Source organism: Ambystoma mexicanum, chromosome 2q (genome assembly GCF_040938575.1).
Source record: "Ambystoma mexicanum isolate Mex_15411 chromosome 2q, UKY_AmexF1_1, whole genome shotgun sequence".
Taxonomy (NCBI): domain Eukaryota; kingdom Metazoa; phylum Chordata; class Amphibia; order Caudata; family Ambystomatidae; genus Ambystoma; species Ambystoma mexicanum.
In genome coordinates this window covers 1,469,796,680-1,469,821,200 of record NC_090924.1, presented here as the reverse complement: position 1 = coordinate 1,469,821,200, position 24,521 = coordinate 1,469,796,680, and the positions used below count along the sequence as shown (strand labels likewise).

General features: G+C 51.0%; 1 protein-coding gene across 1 annotated transcript in view; it reads left to right on the top strand.

Annotated features, from left to right (window-relative positions):
• Nucleotides 1-24,521, top strand: part of LOC138568896 (vomeronasal type-2 receptor 26-like) — a 287,522-nt gene that overhangs the window by 204,196 nt on the left and 58,805 nt on the right. The window lies entirely within an intron of this gene.

Here is a 24,521-nt window from a genome sequence, read left to right as displayed (position 1 = left end):
GCCGCCCTATATGTGGACCATCTTGAATGATTTTGGTCCTCCAGCCCTGCAAAGAAACTGGAGTATTCTGGGGAGAATGTCCATTTTACATACTGAATGCAGCTACTGCTGTCCTTCAAATAGGAAGTCTCCATCATTTGCTCAAAGAGCTCGAAGTGTTCCCAGACAGAATACTTGGAGTTCTTATGGTAAGGAGTGATGACGCTCCTTATTGCTTTGATCTGTTTTAAGGGGTCATTAAGCAAGGCCCTTTTCGCCTTATTGGCCTTCTTGGTTCGGGTAACCCTGGTCCATTCATCCTCTGACTCAGAAGCACTGCTCTCAGGGGTGCCTGTCTGATCTTCCAGGTTTTCCCAGATTCTGCAAGCCTGGGAATGGTCGGCAGAATGTGGGGACCTCCTGTGTCCTGGGACGCTCAGAGGAGTCTTCTGATTCCTCCTTGCTTCCAGGATTTGATGGGTAACCTCCACTGACCTAACTGGGCAGAGGTTTTCAGAATGCCCTTAGAGGGCCTACTCTCCTGGGGTTCCCCACTAAATTGCACTGTACTTGGGTGCCCATACCCGGATGCCTGTCCATCCAATCATGGGAGGTACTGGCCTATGAGCCCCATACTTCTGACTGGATAGTAATCTGCCATCCCTGTGGCCCTGGGCTCATGTGTGCCAGGGGACATGGGGGTGACAGAGTCCAGGGACTGGGAGAGATGGAGGCCTCTTGTACTAGGGCTCCTGAGGTTATGTTCAGGTGTTTCCCTTTCCCAGCGAACCTCATCTCTATCAGCCCCTGCTCCCCATTGCCCTGCCAGAGCCTGTGCTTTCAGTTCCTCAATCAAGGCCTTACTAGACTCTATCAGTCTCTCCTGCATGGCTACCTGTTGCTGGAGCCTATCATTGTGCTGGCATAGAGACTCATTCTCTCTCTGTGCTTCCTGGTTAGTCTTGGCGTACTGGGTCAGTCTTTGCTGCAGGAGAGTTACCATCTTGAGTCCCGTTCCTACGGGCCTGCTCTTTTTTTCCAGAGCATCTTCCACCCTCTTGGTGTGCTGTAACAAGTTCTGATGCTCTTTTTGGCGGTCACCCAGTCCCTGGAGGGCCCAGTGATTTTCTTCCATTTTCCTTTTTAAGCGGCAGACTTCCTGGCCTAAGGTGTCCCTTTCCTGAGTAAGAGCCTGCATCTGTGCCACCAGGTCGTCCCTCTGCCTTTGAAGGGCACCAGCTTTCTGGCCCTCTTCCTCAATTGTGCCTGGGTGTCCAGGTCTTCCAGAATTAATTTGTTGCTCTCTGTCTTCTCCCTATCTAGGTGTCTTTGCAGGGTGACTACCTGCTCTGCGCATGCCCTGTTGAAGTCCAATTGTTGCTCCAGCTTTTTCTGGCTCTGCAGTAGGGAGTCCAAACCTTCTTGGTACTCCTTATGCAAGGCCAGAAATCTGGTATCCTGGTCTGCCTTTTCCTGTTGCAGGATACTTATATCCTCTTTTATTTTAATGATATACTGTCTACTATCATTTTCTGACTCCTGGATCCTCTGCAGCCTCTGCTCAGAAGAGTCCAGGTCAGATTGGGCCTTCTCTAATGCCATCAGTTGCCTACTTGCCAGATCTTGGCCTTCAGCACATTTGTCCTGTATAGCTCCCATATATAAATATAAATATGCCGCTATCCTGGCAATCTTGTCGTGCTCATCTTTGGTCTTAGGGGCCATGTATAATTCACTCATGGCCACGTGTAAGGGGCCCTGATCTCTCCAGATATCAAACCCAGTTGCAGTGACCTGTGGTGTGATTGCCTGCAACCATACATTCTGATCCTGCTCAGCCCACTCACCTCTCACAAATAGTTTATGTAAGAGGTGCTCTCTCGCTATCTTGATGTCTACCAGTGTCGTCATTCTGGAAATTGATTTCCTTCCTGACTTACAGAATTTTATTTTATTGTGCAAAACCGACCGTTTCCTGAGAGTGTTCCCTTTTGAGGGGTGTTTTTACAGCGTAACACAGCGTGGTGATCCAACCGGATTTGTGTATCCTGTCAGTTAGCACACTGTATTAAGCTGCACAAGTGGTAGTTCTAATCCAGAAATCCCAGACGAGCCCCCAATCTGTAAGTGACTTCAATCCAGCACTCCAACTAAGTCAATGCCTAGTCTGGGATGCCGAATGGAAGCCCTTATTTATATATATTTTTATGTCAAAGTTCTTAAATCTGGATGATGAACCCTTATATAACGCCCCTCTCTTTCAATCCCCGTGACCTCACTGAGCCAAGAAGTAGGTTTGTTTTGCAAATTAAAAGGTTTATTGGAAAAATTAAAAATATATATATATATATATATTCAGTGAAAAAACTTTGTTAAAGGGACGTTATGGTTAAGTTGCACTACTAAAAACCTATGAAATTCAGTGAAAAACTTTGTCAAAGGGACGTTATGGTTCCAAGTAAAACCGAAAAACCCTTGAAATTCGTCAGTTATGGTAATCTAAGCAACCATAACTAGCGCCACCACCGTGCACTGCTAAGACTAACACCCAGGACATCAAAGATGACATCACAAATGTAATTGATGACATCACTGATGACATCACATGTGTATGTACTTTTCATGAAATATGTGTACAAGGGATTCTTATTATAATGTTGCGAAACAAGTGTCAAGGATCATTGCAATAAATATCATACCCTAATTAGTGCATTGAACGATGCATTGATATAAATAGCATTCTATTATGGGGTTCTATCTAGTATACTAAGCTACTCATACAGAAACATAACATTGTGTGCAGCGTACAAGATGACGGTATAATATTCGTAATGTTAATATGTTGAATAATGAAATGATAATCGTTTTCTTAATAGATTTTTGTGTACTGTGAAATATGTAATACGTAGCTAATAAAACACATGTATTACATAATTGCATTACTAAAGACAAAACACAAAGACACAAGAACACATACCAATATGGGTATATACAGAGAAAGTGAAGTTAGCAAAAAAGCACAAGTAGTAGCAGAAACAATTCATAAATTAACTGATTATTTTCATGCAAATAAATGATTGCTCTGTTTCAAAGCTGCTATTTACCCTATGTATATGTATCACTTGATGTGATTGGACCCACAGTGATAGTACAGCCATAAAAAAAAAACAACAGAACTATCATAAGTGCTAATAAGTCTATTGATTATCTTTATGCACAAAAAGGATTGCTGTCTTTCAAGCTTGTGTCTTCCCGTATGTATATGTTTCATATGATGTGACTGGACTCTAAGGGAATTACTGTAAGAACCTACTTGAAGGATACGTCTACAAATCAAATAACATTTTTAGTTTCTGACTGTTACTGAAGAAAACCATGTGGCCTAGATATGTCAGCAAAAGAAAAAAGAGCGAGCCAGACATGTGATGTCATCAGTGATGTCATCAATGACATTTGTGATGTCATCTTTGATGTCCTGTGTGTTAGTCTTAGCAGTTCACGGTGGTGGCGCGAGTTATGGTTGCTTAGATTACCATAACTGGCGAATTTCAAGGGTTTTTCGGTTTTACTTGGAACCATAACGTCCTTTTGACAATGTTTTTTCACTGAATTTCATAGGTTTTTAGTAGCGCAACTTAACCATAACGTCCCTTTAACAACGTTTTTTCACTGAATTTCATAGGTTTTTAGTAGCGCAACTTAACCATATCGTCCCTGTAACATTTTGTTTTACTAAATTTTAAAGGTTTTTATTAGTGCAACGTCACCATAACATCCTTTTCAATAGATGAAGACCACTAACATCTTATGTCCTCAAAGTGTGAACGTCGGGTGGTAAAAAAAACTAAAAGATCTTCCTTCCTACACCGGGACGCCTGCGGCATCCCGGTGTAGGAAGGAAAATCTTTTACCAAGATGGCCACCATGGAAAGGGAAGGTGGGGTGTATAAAGAATACAACAGGGCATGAGCGGGAGGGTTGAGGGCAACAGGAGACAGACACGGGGCATGAGCGGGGGGTGGGAGGAACAGGGTACAAACGGGGCATGAGGAGGTGTTGGGGGGAAAAGGAAGGAAACACGGGGCATGAGCGGTGGTGGGGGGAACACGAGAGAGACATGGGTTATGAGTGGGGGGTGGGGAGGAACATGAGGGAGACACGGGGCATGAGGGGGGGTACAGGGCACACACGGGACATGAGCGGGGATGGGGGGAAAGGAGAGAGACAAGGGGCATGAGCGGGGGTGGGGGGAACATGAGGGAGACACGGGGCATGAGCGGGGAGATGGGGGTAACACGAGGGAAACATGGGGCATGAGCGGGGGTACAGGGCACACACGGGACATGAGCGGGGGTGGGGGGAAATGAGAGAGACACGGTGCATGAGCAGCGGGTGGGGAGGAACACGAGAGAGACAGGGGGCATGAGCGGGGGTGGGGAGAACAGGAGACAGACACGGGGCATGAGCGGGGGGGTGGGGAGAACAGGAGACAGACACGGGGAATAAGCGGGGGATGGGGGAACAGGAGACAGATACGGGGCATGAGCGGGGGTGGGGAGAACAGGAGACAGACACGGGGCATGAGCGGGAGGGTGGGGGGCGACAGGAGACAGACACGGGGCATGAGCGGGGGGTGGGGGGCAACAGGAGAGAGACACGGGGCATGAGTGCGGAGTGGGGGGGTACAGGAGACAGACACAGGGCATGGGTGGGGGCAACAGGAGACAGACACCGGGCATGAGTGGGGGGAACAGGAGACAGACATGGGGCATGAGCGGGGGAGTGGGGGGCAACAGGAGAGAGACACGGGGCATGAGCGGGGGTTGGGGGTACAGGAGACAGACACGGGGCATGAGCAGGGGGTGGGGGGCAACAGGAGAGAGACACGGGGCATGAGTGGGGGGCGGGGGGGGTACAGGAGACAGACACGGGGCATGAGCGGGGGGTTGGGGGCAACAGAAGAGAGACATGGGACATGAGCGGGTGGGGGGAACAGGAGACAGACACAGGGCATGAGCTGGGGCTGGGGGGTACAGGAGACAGACACAGGGCATGAGCGGGGGGTGGGGGTACAGGAGACAGACACGGGGCATGCATGAGCAGGGGGTTGGGGGCAACAGGAGAGAGACACGGGGCATGAGACTGGGGTGGGGGGAACAGGAGACAGAGACGGGGCATGAGCGGGGGGTGGGGGGAACAACAGAGACAGACACGGGGCATGAGCGGGGGGTGGGGGCAACAGGAGCCAGACACGGGGCATGAGCGGGTTGTGGGGGGCAACAGGAGACAGACATGGGACATGAGCAGGGGGTGGGGGGAACAGGAGACAGACACAGAGCATGAGGGGGGGTGGAGAGAACAGGAGACAGACAGGGGGCATGAGCGGGGGGTTGGGGGAACAACAGACATGGGGCATGAGCGGGGGGTGGGGAGAACAGACACAGGGCATGAGCGGGGGGTGGAGGGCAACAGGAGACAGACACGGGGCATGAGCGGGGGGTGGGAGGAACAGGGTACAAATGGGGCATGAACAGGGGGTGGGGGGAAAAGGAAGGAAACACTGGGCATGAGCACTGCTGGGGGGAACACGAGAGAGACACGGGGCATGAGCAGCGGGTGGGGAGGAACATGAGGGAGACACGGGGTATGAGCGGGGGTGGGGAGGAACAAGAGGGAAACACGGGGCATGAGCGGGGGGGTACAGGGCACACACGGGACATGAGCGGGGGTGGGGGGAAAGGAGAGAGACAAGGGGCATGAGCGGGGGGTGGGGGGAACACGAGGGAGACACGGGGCATGAGCAGGGAGATGGGGGTAACACGAGAGAGACACTGGACATGAGCGGGGGTGGGTAGAACAGGAGACAGACACGGGGCATGAGCGGGGGGGTGGGGAGAACAGGAGACAGACACGGGAATGAGCGGGGGATGGGGGAACAGGAGAGATACGGGGCATGAGCGGGGTGGGGAGAACAGGAGACAGACACGGGGCATGAGCGGGGGATGGGGGCAACAGGAGACAGACACAGAGAATGAGGGGGGTGGGGAGAACAGGAGACAGACACGGGGCATGAGCCGGGGGTGGGGGGCAACAGGAGACAGACACGGGGCATGGGTGGGGGCAACATGAGACAGACACCAGGCATGAGTGGGGGGTGGGGGGAACAGGAGACAGACATGAGGCATGAGCGGGGGGTGGGGGGCAAAAGGAGAGACACGGGGCATGAGCGGGGGGTGGGGGAACAGGAGACAGGCACGGGGCATGAGCGGGGGGTGGGGAGAACAGACATGGAGCATGAGGGTGGGGGTGGAGGGCAACAGGAGACAGACACGGGGCATGAGCGGGGGGTGGGAGGAACAGGAGACAGACACAGGGCATGAGCGGGGTGTGGGGAGAACAGGAGACAGACACGGGACATGAGCGGGGGGTGGGGGAGAACAAGAGAGAGACACGGGGCATGAACGGGTGGGTGGAACAGGAGACAGACACGGGGCATGAGCGGGTGGGGGGAACAGGAAACAGACACGGGGCATGAGCGGGGGGTGGGGGCAACATGAGATAGACACGGGGCATGAGTGGGGGGTGGGGGGAACAGGACACAGACACGGGGCATGAGCGGGGGTGGGGAGAACAGGAGACAGACACGGGGAATGAGCGGAGGGCGTGGGGGGCAACAGGAGACAGACACGGCACATGAGGGGAACAGGAGACAGATACGGGGCATGAGCGGGGGGTTTTGAGAACAGGAGACAGACACGGGGCATGAACGGGGGGAACAGAAGACAGACACGGGGCATGAGTGGGGGGTGGGGGGAAGGGGAGAGAGACACACGGGGCATGAGCGGGGGTGGGGGGGAGAGAGACACACGGGGCTTGAGCGGAGGGTGGGCAGGAGGGAGAGAGACACACGGGGCATGAGTGGGGGGTAGGCGGGAGGGAGAGAGACACATGGGGCATGATCGGGGGTGAGGGGGAGGGAGAGAGACACACGGGGCATGAGTGGGGGTGGGGGGAAGGGGAGAGAGAAACACGGGACATGAGCGGGGGGTGTGGGAGGGAGAGAGACACACGGGGCATGAGCGGGGGGTGGGTGAGGGAGAGAGACACACAGGGCATGAGCTGCGGTGGGGGGAAGGCGAGAGACACACGGGGCATGAGCGGGAGGGGGGAGAGACACACGGGACATGAGCGGGGGTGGGCGGGAGGGGGAGAGACACACAGGGCATGAGCTGGAGGGAGGGGAAAAGACACAGGGATAGAGTGGGGGTGGGCGGGAGGGGGAAAGACACGGGGCAAGAGCGGGGGTGGGCAGGAGGGGGAAAGAGACATGGGGCAAGAGCGGGGGTGGGCGGGAGAGGGAAAGAGACACAGGGCAAGAGCGGGGGTGGGCAGGAAGGGGAAAGAGACACAGGGCAAGAGCGGGGGTGTGTGGGAGGGGGAAAGAGACACGGGGCAAGAGCAGGGGTGGGCGGGAGGGGGAAAGACACACATGGCATATGTTGAGAGACACACGGACATGAGCAGGGGGTGGGCGGGAGGGGAGAGACACACGGACATGAGCGGGGGGTGGGAGAGACACACGGGGGGTGGGAGAGACACACAGGGCATGAGCGGGGGGTGGGAGAGACACACGGGGGTGGGAGAGACACACGGGGCATGAGCGGGGGGTGGGCGGGAGTGAGAGATGAGCGGGGCCCGAGCGGGGGGTCGGCGGGAGGGAGAAAGACACACAGACAAGATCGGGGGGTGGGCGGGAGGGAGAAAGACACACGGGGCATGAGCGGGGGTGGGGGGAAGGGAGCGAGACACACGGGGCATGAGTGGGGGGAGGGAGAGAGACACACGGGGCATGAGCGGGGGGTGGGGGGAAGGGGAGAGAGACACACGAGGCATGAGCGGGGGGTGGGGGGAAGGGGAGAGAGACACATGGGGCATGAGCGGGGGGTGGGGGGAGGGAGAGAGACACACGGGGCATGAGCGGGAGTGGGTGGGAGGGAGAGAGACACACGGGGCATGAGCGGGGGTGGGGGGAAGGGAAAGAGACACACGGGGCATGAGCGGGAGCGGCGGTGGGGAGAGACACAGGGGACATGAGCGGGGGGTGGGTGGCGGGAGGGAAGAGACACACGGACATGAGCGGGGGTGGGCGGGAGGTCGAAAGACACACGGAGCATGAGCGGGGGTGGGGGGAAGGGAGCAAGACACACGGGGCATGAGCGGGGGTTGGGGGGAGGGAGAGAGACACACGGGGCATGAGTGGGGGGTGGGGGAAGGGTAGAGAGACACACGAGGCATGAGCGGGGGGTGGGGGGAAGGGGAGAGAGACACACGGGGCATGAGCAGGGGGTGGGGGAGGGAGAGAGACACACAGGGCATGTGCAGAGGTGGGAGGGAGGGAGAGAGACACACGGGGCATGAGCGGGGGTGGGGGGAGGAAAAGAGACACACGGGGCATGAGCGGGGGTGGCGGGTGGGGAGAGACACACGGGACATGAGCGGGGATGGGCGGGGGGAGTCGAGAGACACACGGACATGAGCGGGGGGTGGGAGAGACACACGTGGGGTGGGAGAGACACACAGGGCATGAGCGGGGGGTGGGAGAGACACACGGGGGGTGGGAGAGTGTTAGGGAGAATTCTCTGTTTAGGCTGAATTTCCTAACCTAGTGAGTCCCCCAGCAGCTTTGCTGGATTTCTGGGGTTTGTTTTTTTCATCCTGCCAAGAGTGTGACCCTTTTCCTCTCACTCTTGGACATGTATGTGTGGAATTCCTTTGAGGTGTCAATGTGTTCGATGGGCTATGGGGTCTTTTACTCCATAGGGTCTCATAAGTTTTTCTATGTGTGTCACTCTGCACCCTACGTGTCGTGACACGGGGGCGCCCTAGCAGGTCCCCCCACCATAGACTCCATACCCGGGGACTGACTACTGTCTCCCCGGGCATGTAAAGTCACCATTGGCTTTACTAGACCTAAATTTACTAACAGAACTAGTACCAACCATCTTATTGTGGACGTGCTAGTAGGGGTAATACGATTACTCCTGGATCTGTTACTCGAGGGGGCACTGTCCCGTCCCCCCTCGTCGAGTTTTGGCTGGTGGCAGTGGAAACTACTTGTTATGTTCGGCCCCGAGCATAACCCTATGGGATTCGTCCCATTGTTGAAGATTGATACTGTTTTTCGTTAATCTCCAACGTACCACCGATCTACTTATCTTAAATAAGTTTATTGAGTGGTATTTTCTGCCAGAACTCGGGTTGTAAAATGGCGTCTGTGTTTTTCTCTGTGACTCCGAAACCAAAGGTTGAGCCCTTTGTTCCACTTTTGGCGGGCCTCTGGACAGAGACCCGCGAAGGTGGCGCCATTCTGTCTGGGTTACCTCAGGGGTGTGGGAGGGGGTTTAGACACCCTGGACCGAGTTGCCTTGCCAACTCAGGTCGCACTCTGGAGTGATTGGCCCAGGTGGTGAGCCTTCCCGCTCACCACTTAGCATGTGTTGATTGACAAGCTAGGCTGAATGAATGGGGGACGTCTGCATAAAAGCAGGGCCTTTGGGACTGGATCTTCAGGAAGTCGCCACTGGACCTAAAGAATCCGACGAGGGTAACGCTGAGCCGACCTGCACGACAAAACCTCCGGTGGAGTCCTGCGGAATCGTCTCACAATCTCCCGACGACAGAAGAGATCTCCCTGCCGGAGAGGCTCTTTCCCTGGCTGGTGGGAACAACCAGTCTTCTTCTTCTTTGCGCTTTTTGGTCGCCCAGGACGCAGTGGTCGAATTGCCCGTGCAGAGCACCCGGCAACCGGATAGCCACTACTCCTGCATCGTGATCGAAAGGTGGTGCCTTGTGACGAAGCACTCCGCGGCTGGTTTCTTCCCTGGTGGTGCACCGGACATCTTCTCTTCGACGACGAGAGCATCTCTTCTCTTGGCCAAGACCCGTCGTGCATCCACCACCAGGAACAACTGCCCCCGTCGGAGCTGTCTTCCCCCACAAGGTACCGTAAACCGCCTGGCTTCCCTTTTCGATCGGTTCGTGTGAGGTATCTGATTCCTCTCCGTTCCGTTGGGTTGCCTCCAAGCTTTATTCACTCTTTGTTCTGAACTGGTTCAACCTGTCGCTAAACAATTTGCTAAACAAGACTTGAGTGCATCATCCGTAGAGACTTTCCAGGACATCGTGCCTTGCCTCTCACCGAGTGGGCCTGGCCGCCGAACTGTATGATCTAGTGTGATTAATGCTTTCTTGCCTTGCATTTTTACCCGCTTCAGTACGAACCGTGTTGACTTCGTTACCTGCCTTTCTCTTCTCTCACTTCCTCACTAAAAATATTCGAGTGTCATCTGGGTTTAGGTATACACCTCTGTCTGAAAATAAGTGGTGCCGTAGAACCTAGAGTTGTCGATATAGTGTTTCGGGGGGTTGAGCTTTATCCCATCCTGCAGAGTAATTGTATTTTGATTTGTTTGCCGTGGTTCACTTTAGTATTTTTCGTAGCCATTCTGTTATTAATAAATAACTTACTATCTTTATACTAAAGCCTGGTTGCGTGTTTACTCGTTTTGCTGCGAAGAATTACCCTATCTTGTATACTCCCTATACTGACCAACTTTTCTTGAGAGAGGTCTGACTGCTCAGCCACAGCTACCAATTGGATCTGTGTGGTACAGACTGCTACCAAGCGGGTTCATCGCAACACCTGTAGTCCTAAATCTTTTGCAGTGGTCCCAGAGGGAACTGCACAGGTTTCCGCCTAACACTGGTGTACAGCGGTGGGATTAGTATCGAGTATACAGTTTAGAGTGTTTTTCGACGCTGTAGGACGACTAACCACAAAACGTTACAAAAGCAACTTTCAAAAAACATGTCTACAATGGAAATGTACAGCCAAGAGTCTTTGTCGGATAAAAATACTGAGAGTCTGCGAGCTCTCTGTAGACAAGAGAATCTTCCTGTAAAAGGCAAGAAGTTAGAACTGATAGAGAGATTGCTGGCGAACCAAAGTCTGGGTACTGGTTCAGAGGAACCAAACTCTCCAGCAACTGTAGATAACAGTAATGGTGTTGATCTGAATCGTAATTCTGATGATAGCGATGAAGAGGCTGACGAGGACGGCGAGGCTAACGAAACTGTCTCACCTGTTCCTCTACCTGCCTTACCAACTGTGCCTACGGGGCCAATACCAGGTCCCACAAGTAACCCTGCTTATTTTGAACTTGAAAAAATGAAGCTCGAATTAGAATATAAACGGTTCTTGGCTCAATCTGAACGAAACCAAGAGCTCGAGTTCAGACGAATGAATGCCCAGGCTGAGCAGAAACAAGCTGAGTTAAGACTCAGGGAAATAGAGCTTAATCATGAGTTACAAATGAAAAAGTTGTCTATGGAAAATGCTTCTCTCTCCTCTGGTTCCTCTAGGAGCTCCAGTCCCAAAAGACCCCGGATGCCGAAGGAATTAGTGGGTATGTACGAACCGAGATTGGATGTGTTGGATTGGTTGAAACTGTTTGAATACAATCATGGGCTCCAGGACATCACGGGGAATGCGTTGCTTCCCTGGTTGTTCTCTAGGCTTCCTCCTGTTGCGACTGATGTGGTAATGGAATTGGGGGAGGTGGATAAGACGGATTACGAAAGTGTGAAACTAGCTTTGATAGCTAGATTCGGGAAGACCCCTTCCCAGTATCTTAAGAGGTTTAGAACCCTCAAAAAGCATGATGGTACCCCTTGGGCTACCTGGGTGAGTGAAGGATTGAAAAACTTAGAGGGATGGAGTAAGGGTTACAAAGTTGACACTTACGAGGGTATGCGAAATCTTTTTATGTTGGAGTCGATTTATGATGCCTGTTCTCCTGAGCTCAGACAGCACTTGGCTGATTCGAAGGAATTAGATTCCAGGGCTCTAGCTAAGGCTGCTGACTTGTGGGTTGCCAACAGGGCTACTCACAAGGATTCTGGGGTAACTCAGAAAAAGGACGAGGGAAAACAGCCTAAAAAAGACTCAAAGGAGAATTCGAATAACTCACATTCCAAAGAGGGCCCCAAACAAAACCAGAAGGGTAAGCCACCGGGAAAACCACAGCAGAATAGTGTGTCTTCTGGTGCCAAACCGGAAGGAGGTCAGAACAAGCCACCATTCCAGAAAGCATTCGGGAAATGCTTTGTTTGTGGCTCGACTGATCACGTGAAAGGAGATCCCAGATGTAAGGGTAAACCTTCAGGGGTCCAGCTTGTCTCCTTAGCCTTCGCTCCAGAGGAGGAAGTCCAAATGGCAAGTGGAAACTTTCTACTGCTAGCTGACGAACCCATTGGAGTCTCAGCCAGCGTTTCTTTAGTATCTCTGGGGTTGTGGGAACAACAGAATTTAGACGTCTATAATTCTATCCCCGATAATACTAAAGAGTATTATAAGGACAGTGTCCAGGTGAATGGTCAGGAGACGCCTGCCATTAGGGACACTGGGGCCAGCATAACTGTGGTGGATAAATCGTTTTTTCAGGCTGAGGATGTTGCTAAGGCACCCAAACGCCTCACCAAGTTAGCTGGAGGGCCTGTGCAGATGCTTCCCCAATTACCAGTTCTCATCCAGTGTAACGACATGACTGTAAAGATACCTGTCAGCATACAGAGTGAGGTACCAGGACGCGTACTGTTGGGTAATGATTTGAAAACTCTCGGAGTTGTATCGCATACTCCCAGACCTCCTAGTAAACGGTTACAGGAGCTAACCAGACCTGCAAGAGAGAGGACCCTGCGCGGTACTCTCGGGGAGATGATGAAGAAAGAAATCACTCCTGCTCCATTGGAAATGGCGGCCGCTGTCTCTAGGAACGCAGAAGTCAAAGGGAAACCTAAAACTTCTAAACCGAAACCAACAGCCCACATTCCGATGCAGCCGACACGGACTTCCCCGCGGTTGTCCAATGTCACACCCGTAACTCCACCTCCAGCTGAGGCTGAGGGGGAAGTACAACCCTGTATGGTAGAATTAGACTCTGAAGAAGAGCTAATGGAAGGCCCGGAACTCATTGGAGATCTGGATCCTGTTGACCATCCTGAGCTGCAGTCGTTACTGGCAGAAGGTGGACCCAGCAGGGCAGACTTCAGTAAGGGACAGAGAGAATGTCCAACTCTGGAAGGTCTTCGCCGTCAGGCAGAGACTCAGGCTGAAGGGCAAGAGCCTGGGAAACATAGGTTGCACTGGGAAGATGGCCTCTTCTATAGTGAACCGACCGAGTCTGCACCTGGAGACTACAAACGCCTTGTAGTACCCCAAGAGAACAGACCACAGTTCTTGCAGTTAGCCCACGAGATTCCTTTGGCTGGTCACTTGAGTTTCAAGAAGACTAAGGAAAGGCTCTCACTCTACTTCTATTGGCCAAAAATGGGGGCCGAAGTAGAAAAGCACTGCAGAAGCTGCCATACCTGCCAGATCTCTGGTAAGGTTGGGTCCAAGAATGTGGCACCGTTAGTGCCTCTTCCCGTTGTGGGAGTCCCATTTGAGAGAGTAGGGATTGATATCGTTGGTCCCCTTGATCCTCCAACCTCCTCAGGCAACAGGTTTATACTTGTTGTAGTAGACCATGCTACTAGGTATCATGAGGCAATTCCTATGAGGACTGTTACAGCTCCGGCTGTGGCTAAGGCCCTCCTTGGTATTTTTACTAGGGTCGGATTTCCTAAGGAAGTTATCTCTGACAGGGGGTCAAATTTTATGTCCCACTACATGAAAGCCATGTGGAAAACCTGCGGAGTAACTTACAAGTTCTCAACGGCTTACCACCCACAAACCAATGGGTTGGTAGAACGGTTCAACCCAACCATGAAGAGCATGATAGGTGCTCTAGAAGAACCCCTTAAGCGTAAGTGGGACCTTCTATTGCCATGCCTTCTTTTTGCTTATAGAGAAGTCCCTCAGGAGGGAGTAGGCTACTCTCCCTTCGAACTGCTCTATGGTCATCCCGTCAGAGGTCCATTGGCCCTGATTAAGGAGGGGTTGGAGAGTGCTCCTTCCCCCAAGCCAGTCAGAGTGACTGACTACGTGATAGGTCTCCGGAGGAGAATGTCGCACCTGATGACAGAAGCAAGCGATAACTTGAAAGCTGGACAAGCATTGGTCAAGCACTGGCACGATCAAAAGGCTAACATGGTTGAGTTCGCTCAAAACCAGCTTGTTCTTGTTATGATCCCCACAAGGCAGAGGGCCTTGCAAGATAAATGGATGGGACCCTACCGAGTAGTGGGTAAGCTCGGTGAGGTTAACTATCTGGTGGACTTGGGCAACCCCAAGGAGGCTCCGACAGTCTTTCACACCAACCGACTTAAAGCGTATGTCTCACGACCTGACGTAGGAGCGTTGCTTCTAGCATCGGTCGAGGAAGAAGAAGAGAGTGAAGCTCTTCCAGATCTCCTCAGAGGCCTACCGTTAGATGAAAAAATTGAAGGAGTAAATCTCTCCTCCAATCTGACACCCGAGCAACAAGAAGAGTGCAAGTCTATGTTGAATCAGTTTGCCTCCCTGTTCTCGCTCTCACCAGGCTTGACCCCTTGGGGCCAACACGAGATACTCACTGGTGACTGTCTGCCTGTCAAAAGCAGAGGATATCGCATGTCAGAAAACGTAAGAACCCACATCAAAGGTGAGGTCAGCAAGATGCTTGATCTCGGGGTAATAGAGCCCTCTACTAGTCCATGGTCTAGCCCAGTTGTGTTAGTACCAAAGGCCGGATCTAAAGAACTTAGATTCTGCGTGGATTATAGAGCTCTTAACGCAGTCACCACGACTGATGCCCATCCTTTGCCAAGAACAGATGAGTTGGTGGATAAACTTGGCGCCGCCAAGTTCCTCAGCACATTTGACTTGATGTCAGGCTATTGGCAAATAGCCCTGACCAACCATGCCAAGGAGAAAACTGCATTTTCTACCCCCGTTGGTTTATACCAGTTTACGGTAATGCCTTTCGGACTAAAAAATGCACCTGCTACGTTTCAACGGATGGTAAACCAGGTTCTAACCGGGATGGAGGACTTCTGCATGGCATACTTGGATGACATAGCAGTGTTCAGCAATTCCTGGGACGAACATGTAACCCACCTGAGAGATGTTTTGCAGGCTCTTGAACGAGCCAATCTGACCATAAAGGCGAGTAAATGCCAAATTGGACAGAGTAAGGTAGTCTACCTTGGGCATGAGGTAGGCGGTGGAGAAATAAGGCCTTTGCTCAGTAAGATTGAAGCTGTGCAAAATTGGACAACACCGACTACTCAGACTCAGGTGAGAGCCTTCCTAGGCCTCACCGGGTATTACAGGAATTTCATAGAGAACTATGGGACCATAGCTTCTCCACTGAATGTCATCTCCTCGCCCAAATTCCCTAAAAAGGTTAAATGGAACGAGGAGTGCAATCAGGCGTTTGAAAACCTGAAAAAGGCTCTTTGCCAAGCCCCAGTACTCAGAGCTCCTGATTACCGCCAACACTTCATTGTGCAGACAGACGCTTCCAATGTAGGGATAGGTGCCGTACTCAGTCAACTGGATGGGAAAGGTAGGGAGCACCCCGTTTGCTACATCAGCCGTAAGCTGAAGGATCCTGAAACAAGGTGGGCAACAATCGAAAGAGAATGCTTTGCTATCGTGTGGGCTCTGAAGAAGTTTAGGCCGTACTTGTATGGTTCTACTTTTGTTATTCAGACTGACCACCAACCCTTGAGATGGTTAATGCAAATGAAAGGGGAAAACCCAAAACTACTGAGATGGTCGATCTGCCTGCAAGGGTTCGATTTCACCATTGAGCACAGGTCAGGGTGTCACCACCAAAATGCTGATGGTCTCTCTAGGATGTATATCATCGACTAGAGGTATGAGATTCATCCAGGAGTGGATTAAATCCTCCTGTCCCTTAGTCTGGGGGGGGCGAGTGTTAGGGAGAATTCTCTGTTTAGGCTGAATTTCCTAACCTAGTGAGTCCCCCAGCAGCTTTGCTGGATTTCTGGGGTTTGTTTTTTTCATCCTGCCAAGAGTGTGACCCTTTTCCTCTCACTCTTGGACATGTATGTGTGGAATTCCTTTGAGGTGTCAATGTGTTCGATGGGCTATGGGGTCTTTTACTCCATAGGGTCTCATAAGTTTTTCTATGTGTGTCACTCTGCACCCTACGTGTCGTGACACGGGGGCGCCCTAGCAGGTCCCCCCACCATAGACTCCATACCCGGGGACTGACTACTGTCTCCCCGGGCATGTAAAGTCACCATTGGCTTTACTAGACCTAAATTTACTAACAGAACTAGTACCAACCATCTTATTGTGGACGTGCTAGTAGGGGTAATACGATTACTCCTGGATCTGTTACTCGAGGGGGCACTGTCCCGTCCCCCCTCGTCGAGTTTTGGCTGGTGGCAGTGGAAACTACTTGTTATGTTCGGCCCCGAGCATAACCCTATGGGATTCGTCCCATTGTTGAAGATTGATACTGTTTTTCGTTAATCTCCAACGTACCACCGATCTACTTATCTTAAATAAGTTTATCGAGTGGTATTTTCTGCCAGAACTCGGGTTGTAAAATGGCGTCTGTGTTTTTCTCTGTGACTCCGAAACCAAAGGTTGAGCCCTTTGTTCCACTTTTGGCGGGCCTCTGGACAGAGACGGGTTACCTCAGGGGTGTGGGAGGGGGTTTAGACACCCTGGACCGAGTTGCCTTGCCAACTCAGGTCGCACTCTGGAGTGATTGGCCCAGGTGGTGAGCCTTCCCGCTCACCACTTAGCATGTGTTGATTGACAAGCTAGGCTGAATGAATGGGGGACGTCTGCATAAAAGCAGGGCCTTTGGGACTGGATCTTCAGGAAGTCGCCACTGGACCTAAAGAATCCGACGAGGGTAACGCTGAGCCGACCTGCACGACAAAACCTCCGGTGGAGTCCTGCGGAATCGTCTCACAATCTCCCGACGACAGAAGAGATCTCCCTGCCGGAGAGGCTCTTTCCCTGGCTGGTGGGAACAACCAGTCTTCTTCTTCTTTGCGCTTTTTGGTCGCCCAGGACGCAGTGGTCGAATTGCCCGTGCAGAGCACCCGGCAACCGGATAGCCACTACTCCTGCATCGTGATCGAAAGGTGGTGCCTTGTGACGAAGCACTCCGCGGCTGGTTTCTTCCCTGGTGGTGCACCGGACATCTTCTCTTCAACGACGAGAGCATCTCTTCTCTTGGCCAAGACCCGTCGTGCATCCACCACCAGGAACAACTGCCCCCGTCGGAGCTGTCTTCCCCCACAAGGTACCGTAAACCGCCTGGCTTCCCTTTTCGATCGGTTCGTGTGAGGTATCTGATTCCTCTCCGTTCCGTTGGGTTGCCTCCAAGCTTTATTCACTCTTTGTTCTGAACTGGTTCAACCTGTCGCTAAACAATTTGCTAAACAAGACTTGAGTGCATCATCCGTAGAGACTTTCCAGGACATCGTGCCTTGCCTCTCACCGAGTGGGCCTGGCCGCCAAACTGTATGATCTAGTGTGATTAATGCTTTCTTGCCTTGCATTTTTACCCGCTTCAGTACGAACCGTGTTGACTTCGTTACCTGTCTTTCTCTTCTCTCACTTCCTCACTAAAAATATTCGAGTGTCATCTGGGTTTAGGTATACACCTCTGTCTGAAAATAAGTGGTGCCGTAGAACCTAGAGTTGTCGATATAGTGTTTCGGGGGGTTGAGCTTTATCCCATCCTGCAGAGTAATTGTATTTTGATTTGTTTGCCGTGGTTCACTTTAGTATTTTTCGTAGACATTCTGTTATTAATAAATAACTTACTATCTTTATACTAAAGCCTGGTTGCGTGTTTACTCGTTTTGCTGCGAAGAATTACCCTATCTTGTATACTCCCTATACTGACCAACTTTTCTTGAGAGAGGTCTGACTGCTCAGCCACAGCTACCAATTGGATCTGTGTGGTACAGACTGCTACCAAGCGGGTTCATCGCAACACCTGTAGTCCTAAATCTTTTGCAGTGGTCCCAGAGGGAACTGCACAGGTTTCCGCCTAACAGAGAGACACACGGGGCATGAGCGGGGGTGTGCAGGTGTGTTTGAGACGAGCGGGGCACGAGCGGGGCACGAGCGGGGGGTGGGCGAGAGGGAGAGACGAGCGGGTCATGAGCCGGGGGTGGGCGGGAGGGAGAAAGACACACAGACATGAGCGGGGGGTGGGCGGGAGGTAGAAAGACACACGGCGTTCGTGTGCAGGTGGCAGATCCCGCTCCTCGGCCCTCCGCTGGCCACCGTGTGCCGATGGCATGAGCGGGGGGCTGGAGGAAAAGGGAAGACACAGAACATGAGTGGGGGTGACAAGAAGGACACAAGGGGGGTGGGCGGTGGGTGGGGAGAGACACACGGACATGAGCGTGGGGTGGGCGGCGGGTGGTGAGAGACACACAGACATGAGCGGGGGTGGGCGGCGGGTGGGGAGGGGCACACGGACATGAGCGGGGGGTGGGCGGCAGGTGGGGAGAGACACACGGACATGAGCAGGGGGTGGGCGGCGGGTGGGGAGAGACACACAGACATGAGCGGGGGTTGGGCGGCGGGTGGGGAGAGACACGGACATGAGCGGGGGGTGGGCAGCGGGTGGGGAGAGACACACGGACATGAGCGGGGGGTGGGCGGCGGGTGGTGAGAGACACAGGGACATGAGCGGGGGGTGGGCGGTGGGTGGGCCGAGACTCACGGACATGAGCGGGGGGTGGGAGGCGGGAGGGGAGAGACACACGGACATGAGCGGGGTGTTGGAGAGACACACGGGGGTGTGAGAGACACACTGGGCATGAGCGGGGGGTGGGCGGTGGGTGGGGAGAGACACAAGGACATGAGCGGGAGGTGGGCGGCGGGTGGGGAGAGAGACACGGACATGAGCGGGGGGTGGGCGGCGGGAGGGGAGAGACACACGGACATGAGCGGGGGGTGGGAGAGACACACGGGGGGGTGGGAGAGACACACGGGGCATGAGCGTGGGCTGGGCGGTTGGGAGAGACGCGCGGGGCACGAGCGGGGCATGAGCGGGGGGTGGGCGGAAGAGAGAAAGACACACGGACATGAGCGTGGGTTGGGCGGGAGGGAGAAAGGTACACGGACATGAGCGGGGGGTGGGCGGGAGGTCGAAAGACACATGGACATGAGTGGGGGGTGGGCGGGAGGGAGAAAGACACACGGACATGAGCGGGTGGTGGGCGGGAGGGAGAAAGACTTTGTGTGCAGGTGGCAGATCCCGCTCCTCGGCCCTCCGCTGGCCACCATGTGCCGATGGCGTGAGCAGGGGGCTGGAGGAAGAGGGAAGACACAGAGCATGAGTGGGGGTGACAGGTGGCAAGAAGGACACATGGGGCGTGAGCGGGGGGAGGTGGGAGGAACAGGAGACAGACACGGGCATGAGCGGGGGTGGGGGATTTAGTGTGCAGACAGGATACAAAGCCTCTCATGCGAGGAACAAAGATGGCGGGCGTCTCTGAAGCCAGACGCACTGCATGCTTTCACCGCATCCAATGAGAGAGCACGTCAGATGTCCGCGGACATAACGCAAGCTGCTTGCCCAATCACCGTCCTGTCCGCGGAGCGAACAGGGAAGTGTGTCCGCGAAGCGAACACAGATATCACTAATTTTTTTCACTTACATTTTTGTCATTTTCTTAAAAACTACTGGACGGTTTTACACCAAATAAAGCAAAGCATGCTTTCGGGACCAAGCCGCTGCCCCTGCCACATATTTGGTGTAAATCCGTCCAGCGGTTTGTGCTGTAGGCGTGAGCAGTGTTTTTTCCCATTATGTCTATGGGAAAAAAAAAGTTTTGGGACCCCCCTATAACTTTGCCCCCCCTGGATGAACTTTGCAAAGAAATTCAGAGCGACCCAAGTACTTTTTTTGCAAAGTTTGGTGAGGATTCGTCCAGGGAGAGCGAAGTTATAAGCCGCCCAAAAAGTGCTCTTCCTATGGAAACAGCAACTTAACCATAACTACATGGCCACTACCGTGGCCACGGTAGTGGCCATGTAGTTATGGTTAAGTTGCTGTAAGGAAGAGCACTTTTTGGGCGGCTTATAACTTCGCTCTCCCTGGACGAATCCTCACCAAACTTTGCAAAAAAAGTACTTGGGTCACTCTGAATTTCTTTGCAAAGTTTGGTGAGGATTCGTCCAGGGGGGGGCAAAGTTATAGGGGGGGTCCCAAAACTTTTTTTTTTCCCATAGACATAATGGGAAAAAACACTGCTCACGCCTACAGCACAAACCTCTGGACGGATTTACACCAAATTTGCGGCAGGAGCGGCGGCCTGTCCCAAAAGCATGCTTTTGTAAATTTGGTGTAAATCCGTCCAGTAGTTTTTTTTAAAAATGACCAAAATGTAAGGCAAAAAAATTAGTGATATCTGTGTTCGCTTCGCGGACGGACTTCCCTGTTCGCTCCGCGGACAGCACCCCGATTGGCCCATGGCCTTGCGTCATGTCCGCGGACATGCGACGTGTTCGCTGATTGAACGGCGAGGGGCGTGGAGCGCGTCAGATTTTCTGTGGCGCCCGCCATCTTGTATTCGCAGTCGACCGCGTACAGCGCAGATAAACGTGGATAAAAAATTGTATTTAGGCCGTATGTTGGTGTGTAAGAGTGTTTGGGGAGGGTGGGGGAGTATGAGATAGGTTCAATGTTTTGTTTTTTATGTGCTAGACGTTTTTGTTGCGTTCGATTTGTCCGCGGAGAACACGGCTGTTCTGACATTTTGTAAATAAACTAAATGGTGGGGTGTTTAGAGGACGGAGTATGTGTCATTTTTGTTTGCAAGGAAGGTAAAAATGAGCTATGAACACTCGCGCTGTACTTAATTGTTCGTAAATACACAAACTGGGGGTGTCCTCAGGACGCTGTCTGTATTGTAATCTGTCTAGTTGAATGTGTTGTAAGAACACTCGCAGTGTCCCGAAATGGTTGCAATTACACAAAATTTGGGTGTTCTGAGAATGTTGTTTGTATTGTTCGTTGTCAGGGTGAAAGTGTTTTAAGAGCACTCCTTTTGTCCGCTAATAGTACAATTTCCTAGGGGCGTCAATCGACTTTTTATCCACTAAAGAAACGATAAATCCGGCTGGTGTGCGCCGACATTATGTGATAATCCTATGACTGGCGCTATTGACCTGGCTGACTTGCTTTTGCGACACTAAATCTTATCTCCCGCCCCTAAGCCTGATATTATCAAAGCATTCATATTCCCCGCCTCTCTCCGTGACGTTACAGGTTGCGTAATCAAACGCGCCCAGTCGTCTCCAGTACTACGCGACTTTACACAGAACCCGGAAGACAACACACATTATGTCACAACACAGCACGCCACAATTCGGAATATGAAACTGTGATTTAAAAGCAAACAGCAAGATTGTAAATGTTGTAAAGTACATTTATTTGACATCAAATGTTTAGAGAATATTCAGCAATTTGCATTTGTCTTTGTTGTCGATCCGCAAAAGTTCATGTTGAGACACGCGATGTTCCTTTGCGGTACAGAGAGTGTTAGATCAGCTTACAAATTCAGTGCGCCACAATTCGGAATATGAAACTGTGGTTTAAAAGTAAACAGCAGGATTGTACATTTGGTAAAGTACATTTATTTCACATGAAATGTTTAGTGAATATTCAGCGATTTGCTATTGTCTCTGCTGTCGATCAGCAAAAGTTTATTTGGAGCCACGCGTTGTTCCTTTGCGGTAGATAGGCTGTTGGTTTATGATAAAAGCAGTAAATGGTCGCTCTGATAATTGGAAGGTTGCTCCAACAACGAGCCATTAGACCTCCCTATTGGTTGGTATGTTGTTTGTAGCCGCTAGTACTGCATAAGGGCATATTGGTCCTTGGCGATTGTCCCATAAAATGGTGAGGGTCATCAAGTTGCATATTTGGACCCGCACCTGGCAGTTGAAGACCCCATCTGCTGGAGTCTGTAAATCGTGACATAGGCAAAATGGAGCCACATACCTGTTTTAAAAACATAAATTAGTCTCACCAGCCGATCTTCATTAAAAATCATCATTTCATTTATTAGGGCGTGAAAATATTTGCTATCGAAGATAGTGCAACAGAGTATGTTAATAATAAAATAATAATATTTTACCATTCATATAGCGCTAAGAACCGTGAGGTATCTAAGCGGTGCTTATTATTAACCACGGTGTGTGGTGCTCATTTATCAACCACGGAAGGCTGAAAGGCTGAGTTTGGCCTTGCCGGGATTCAAACTTGCGTTAGCAAGCTGTGCACGGATGTCAAAGCGAGCGCTGTACTCGCTGTGCCACTTGACAGGCTACAGTGAAGTGGCACAGCGAGTAGAGCACTTGACCGCCTATAGACCGGTTAAATTAGTTCTATTAACCCACCCTGTGTCGTCTGCCTTTTTCAGAGCCCTCTAAACGACAGGGGATCAATTCGGCGGTGATAGTGCGCGGTAGAAAACATTATGCCACTTTCAACGAACAAGTTCAACTTGAGCGGTCTTTAATGCTACGCTATTGTAATTATATTTGGTATAAAGTAATCTAAAGGGTTACTTACAGTACAATTGCAGTTTTCATTGTCTACGAGTGGTGCAGTCCCAAAATACGACTCCGCGTGTGCCAACGATCTTTCGCATAGTGATATAATATATAAAAGTGGTTTCGTTTCAGAAATTTCATCTTTATCTTCTCTTACGTTTTAGCAACACTCCTTCAAGAGAAGTCTTTCATCACAATCTCTGTCTGTCAAGGTCAAAACACAATACAACCTTATAGTCCGCTTCGTGAAACTCTCCGGGGCCCGAGAAAAAAATGGAAGCAGCTGACCTTCACTGTGAACGAGCATAAATTCTTACTTTGCAACATTCTGTGTAAAGCCATCTGTAGAAGTTGGTTTTTGCACACCATGTTTGTATATTGTTTGCGTGATATTAAAAAAAGTTTGTTTAAAGGACGTTATGGTTCTAAGTACAGCCGAAAGACCCCTGAAAATCGCAAGTTATGGTAAGCTTTGAAAAATAACTGGCGCCACCACCATGCACTGCTAAGACTAACACCCAGGACATCAAAGATGCCATCGCAAATGTCATTGATGAAATCACTGATGACATCACGTGTGTATGTACTTTTCATGGAATTTGTGTACTAGGGATTTTTATTATAATGTTGCGAAAAAAGTGTCAAGGATATTGCAATAAATATCAGACCGTTATTAGTGCTTTGAACGATGCATTGATATAAATAGCATTGTATTATGGGATTCTATCTAGTATACTGAGCTACTAATGGAGAAACATAGCATTGTGTGCAGAGTACAAGATGAAAGTATAATATGTGTAATGTTAATATGTTGAATAATGAAATAATAATTGTCCTGAAATGTTCGAAAAATCACAAAATGGGGTTGTTCTGAGGACGTTATTCATATTGTGTGATTGCTTAGCTGTATGCAATGAGGGAATCGCACAGAGAGTAAAGTGGACGCCGTCCGCGGACACCGCGGCTGTTCGTGGACAGGGCGTGCTACATCAGGGTTTTTCCAGGAAATCCAACATGGAAAGAAGACTGTACCGATCAGCCAATCAGATGTCGAGGTTGTGGATTTGTGTTGAAAGAGACTGTGTGTGGTGAAGATGGCAGAAGTGGAGAAAGTCAGGATGTTGGTGCTCGGAGATATGTTTGTGCATGGTTTACAGCAGTACGCTGAATGCAGGCATGTTGCAAAGAACTTTGATGTGAAAGGAGTGGAGGTGGTGTGGAGCAGTGTGCCTGATTGTAATGTACAGGGAATTGTACAAGTTTATGAGGATATGGCCATGATGAACAGTCCGCATGTGGTAGTTTTGCACTATGGTGCTTTCCATTTGGGCAACGTCAGTGCCCCTACTTTGTTGGCTGATTTGGAACGCTTGGTTCAAGCAGTAATGAAGATCCTTCCAAATGTAAAAGTAATTTTTTCTGGATTACTACCTAGGGCAATATGGGACAATAGTTCAGTTTTTTGTCCTCAGCAAAATATTGCTAGGTGTGTCATCAACCGAGGCATGTGTGCCTTAATGCTTAGAGCTGGTATGTTCTTCTGTAACAATGACAATATTGATGCCAGTAATGCTGTTAATTTTTTAAGAAGATGGCATTTCTTTATCTTTTACTGGAAAAGCCTTTCTATTTTGGATTGTAAGGGTTGCTTTTCAGAGCCAACTTCAAAGGGGAAATGGGGCACACTATTTAAATTTACATTCACCACGCTCAGATTTTCGATGTGTCCGCGGACATGGCGGTAGTCCGCAGACATGAAAATCACTACGAGGGGGTTAGTATGTTCTATGTTACATGTATATGAAGTCAGGGATATTATGGTTAAGTTGTGCACTAAAAACCTATGAAATTCAGTGAAAAAACTTTGTTAAAGGGACGTTATGGTTAAGTTGCGCTACTAAAAACCTATGAAATTCAGTGAAAAAACTTTGTTAAAGGGACGTTATGGCTCAAAGTAAAACCGAAAACCCCCTGAAATTCGGCAGTT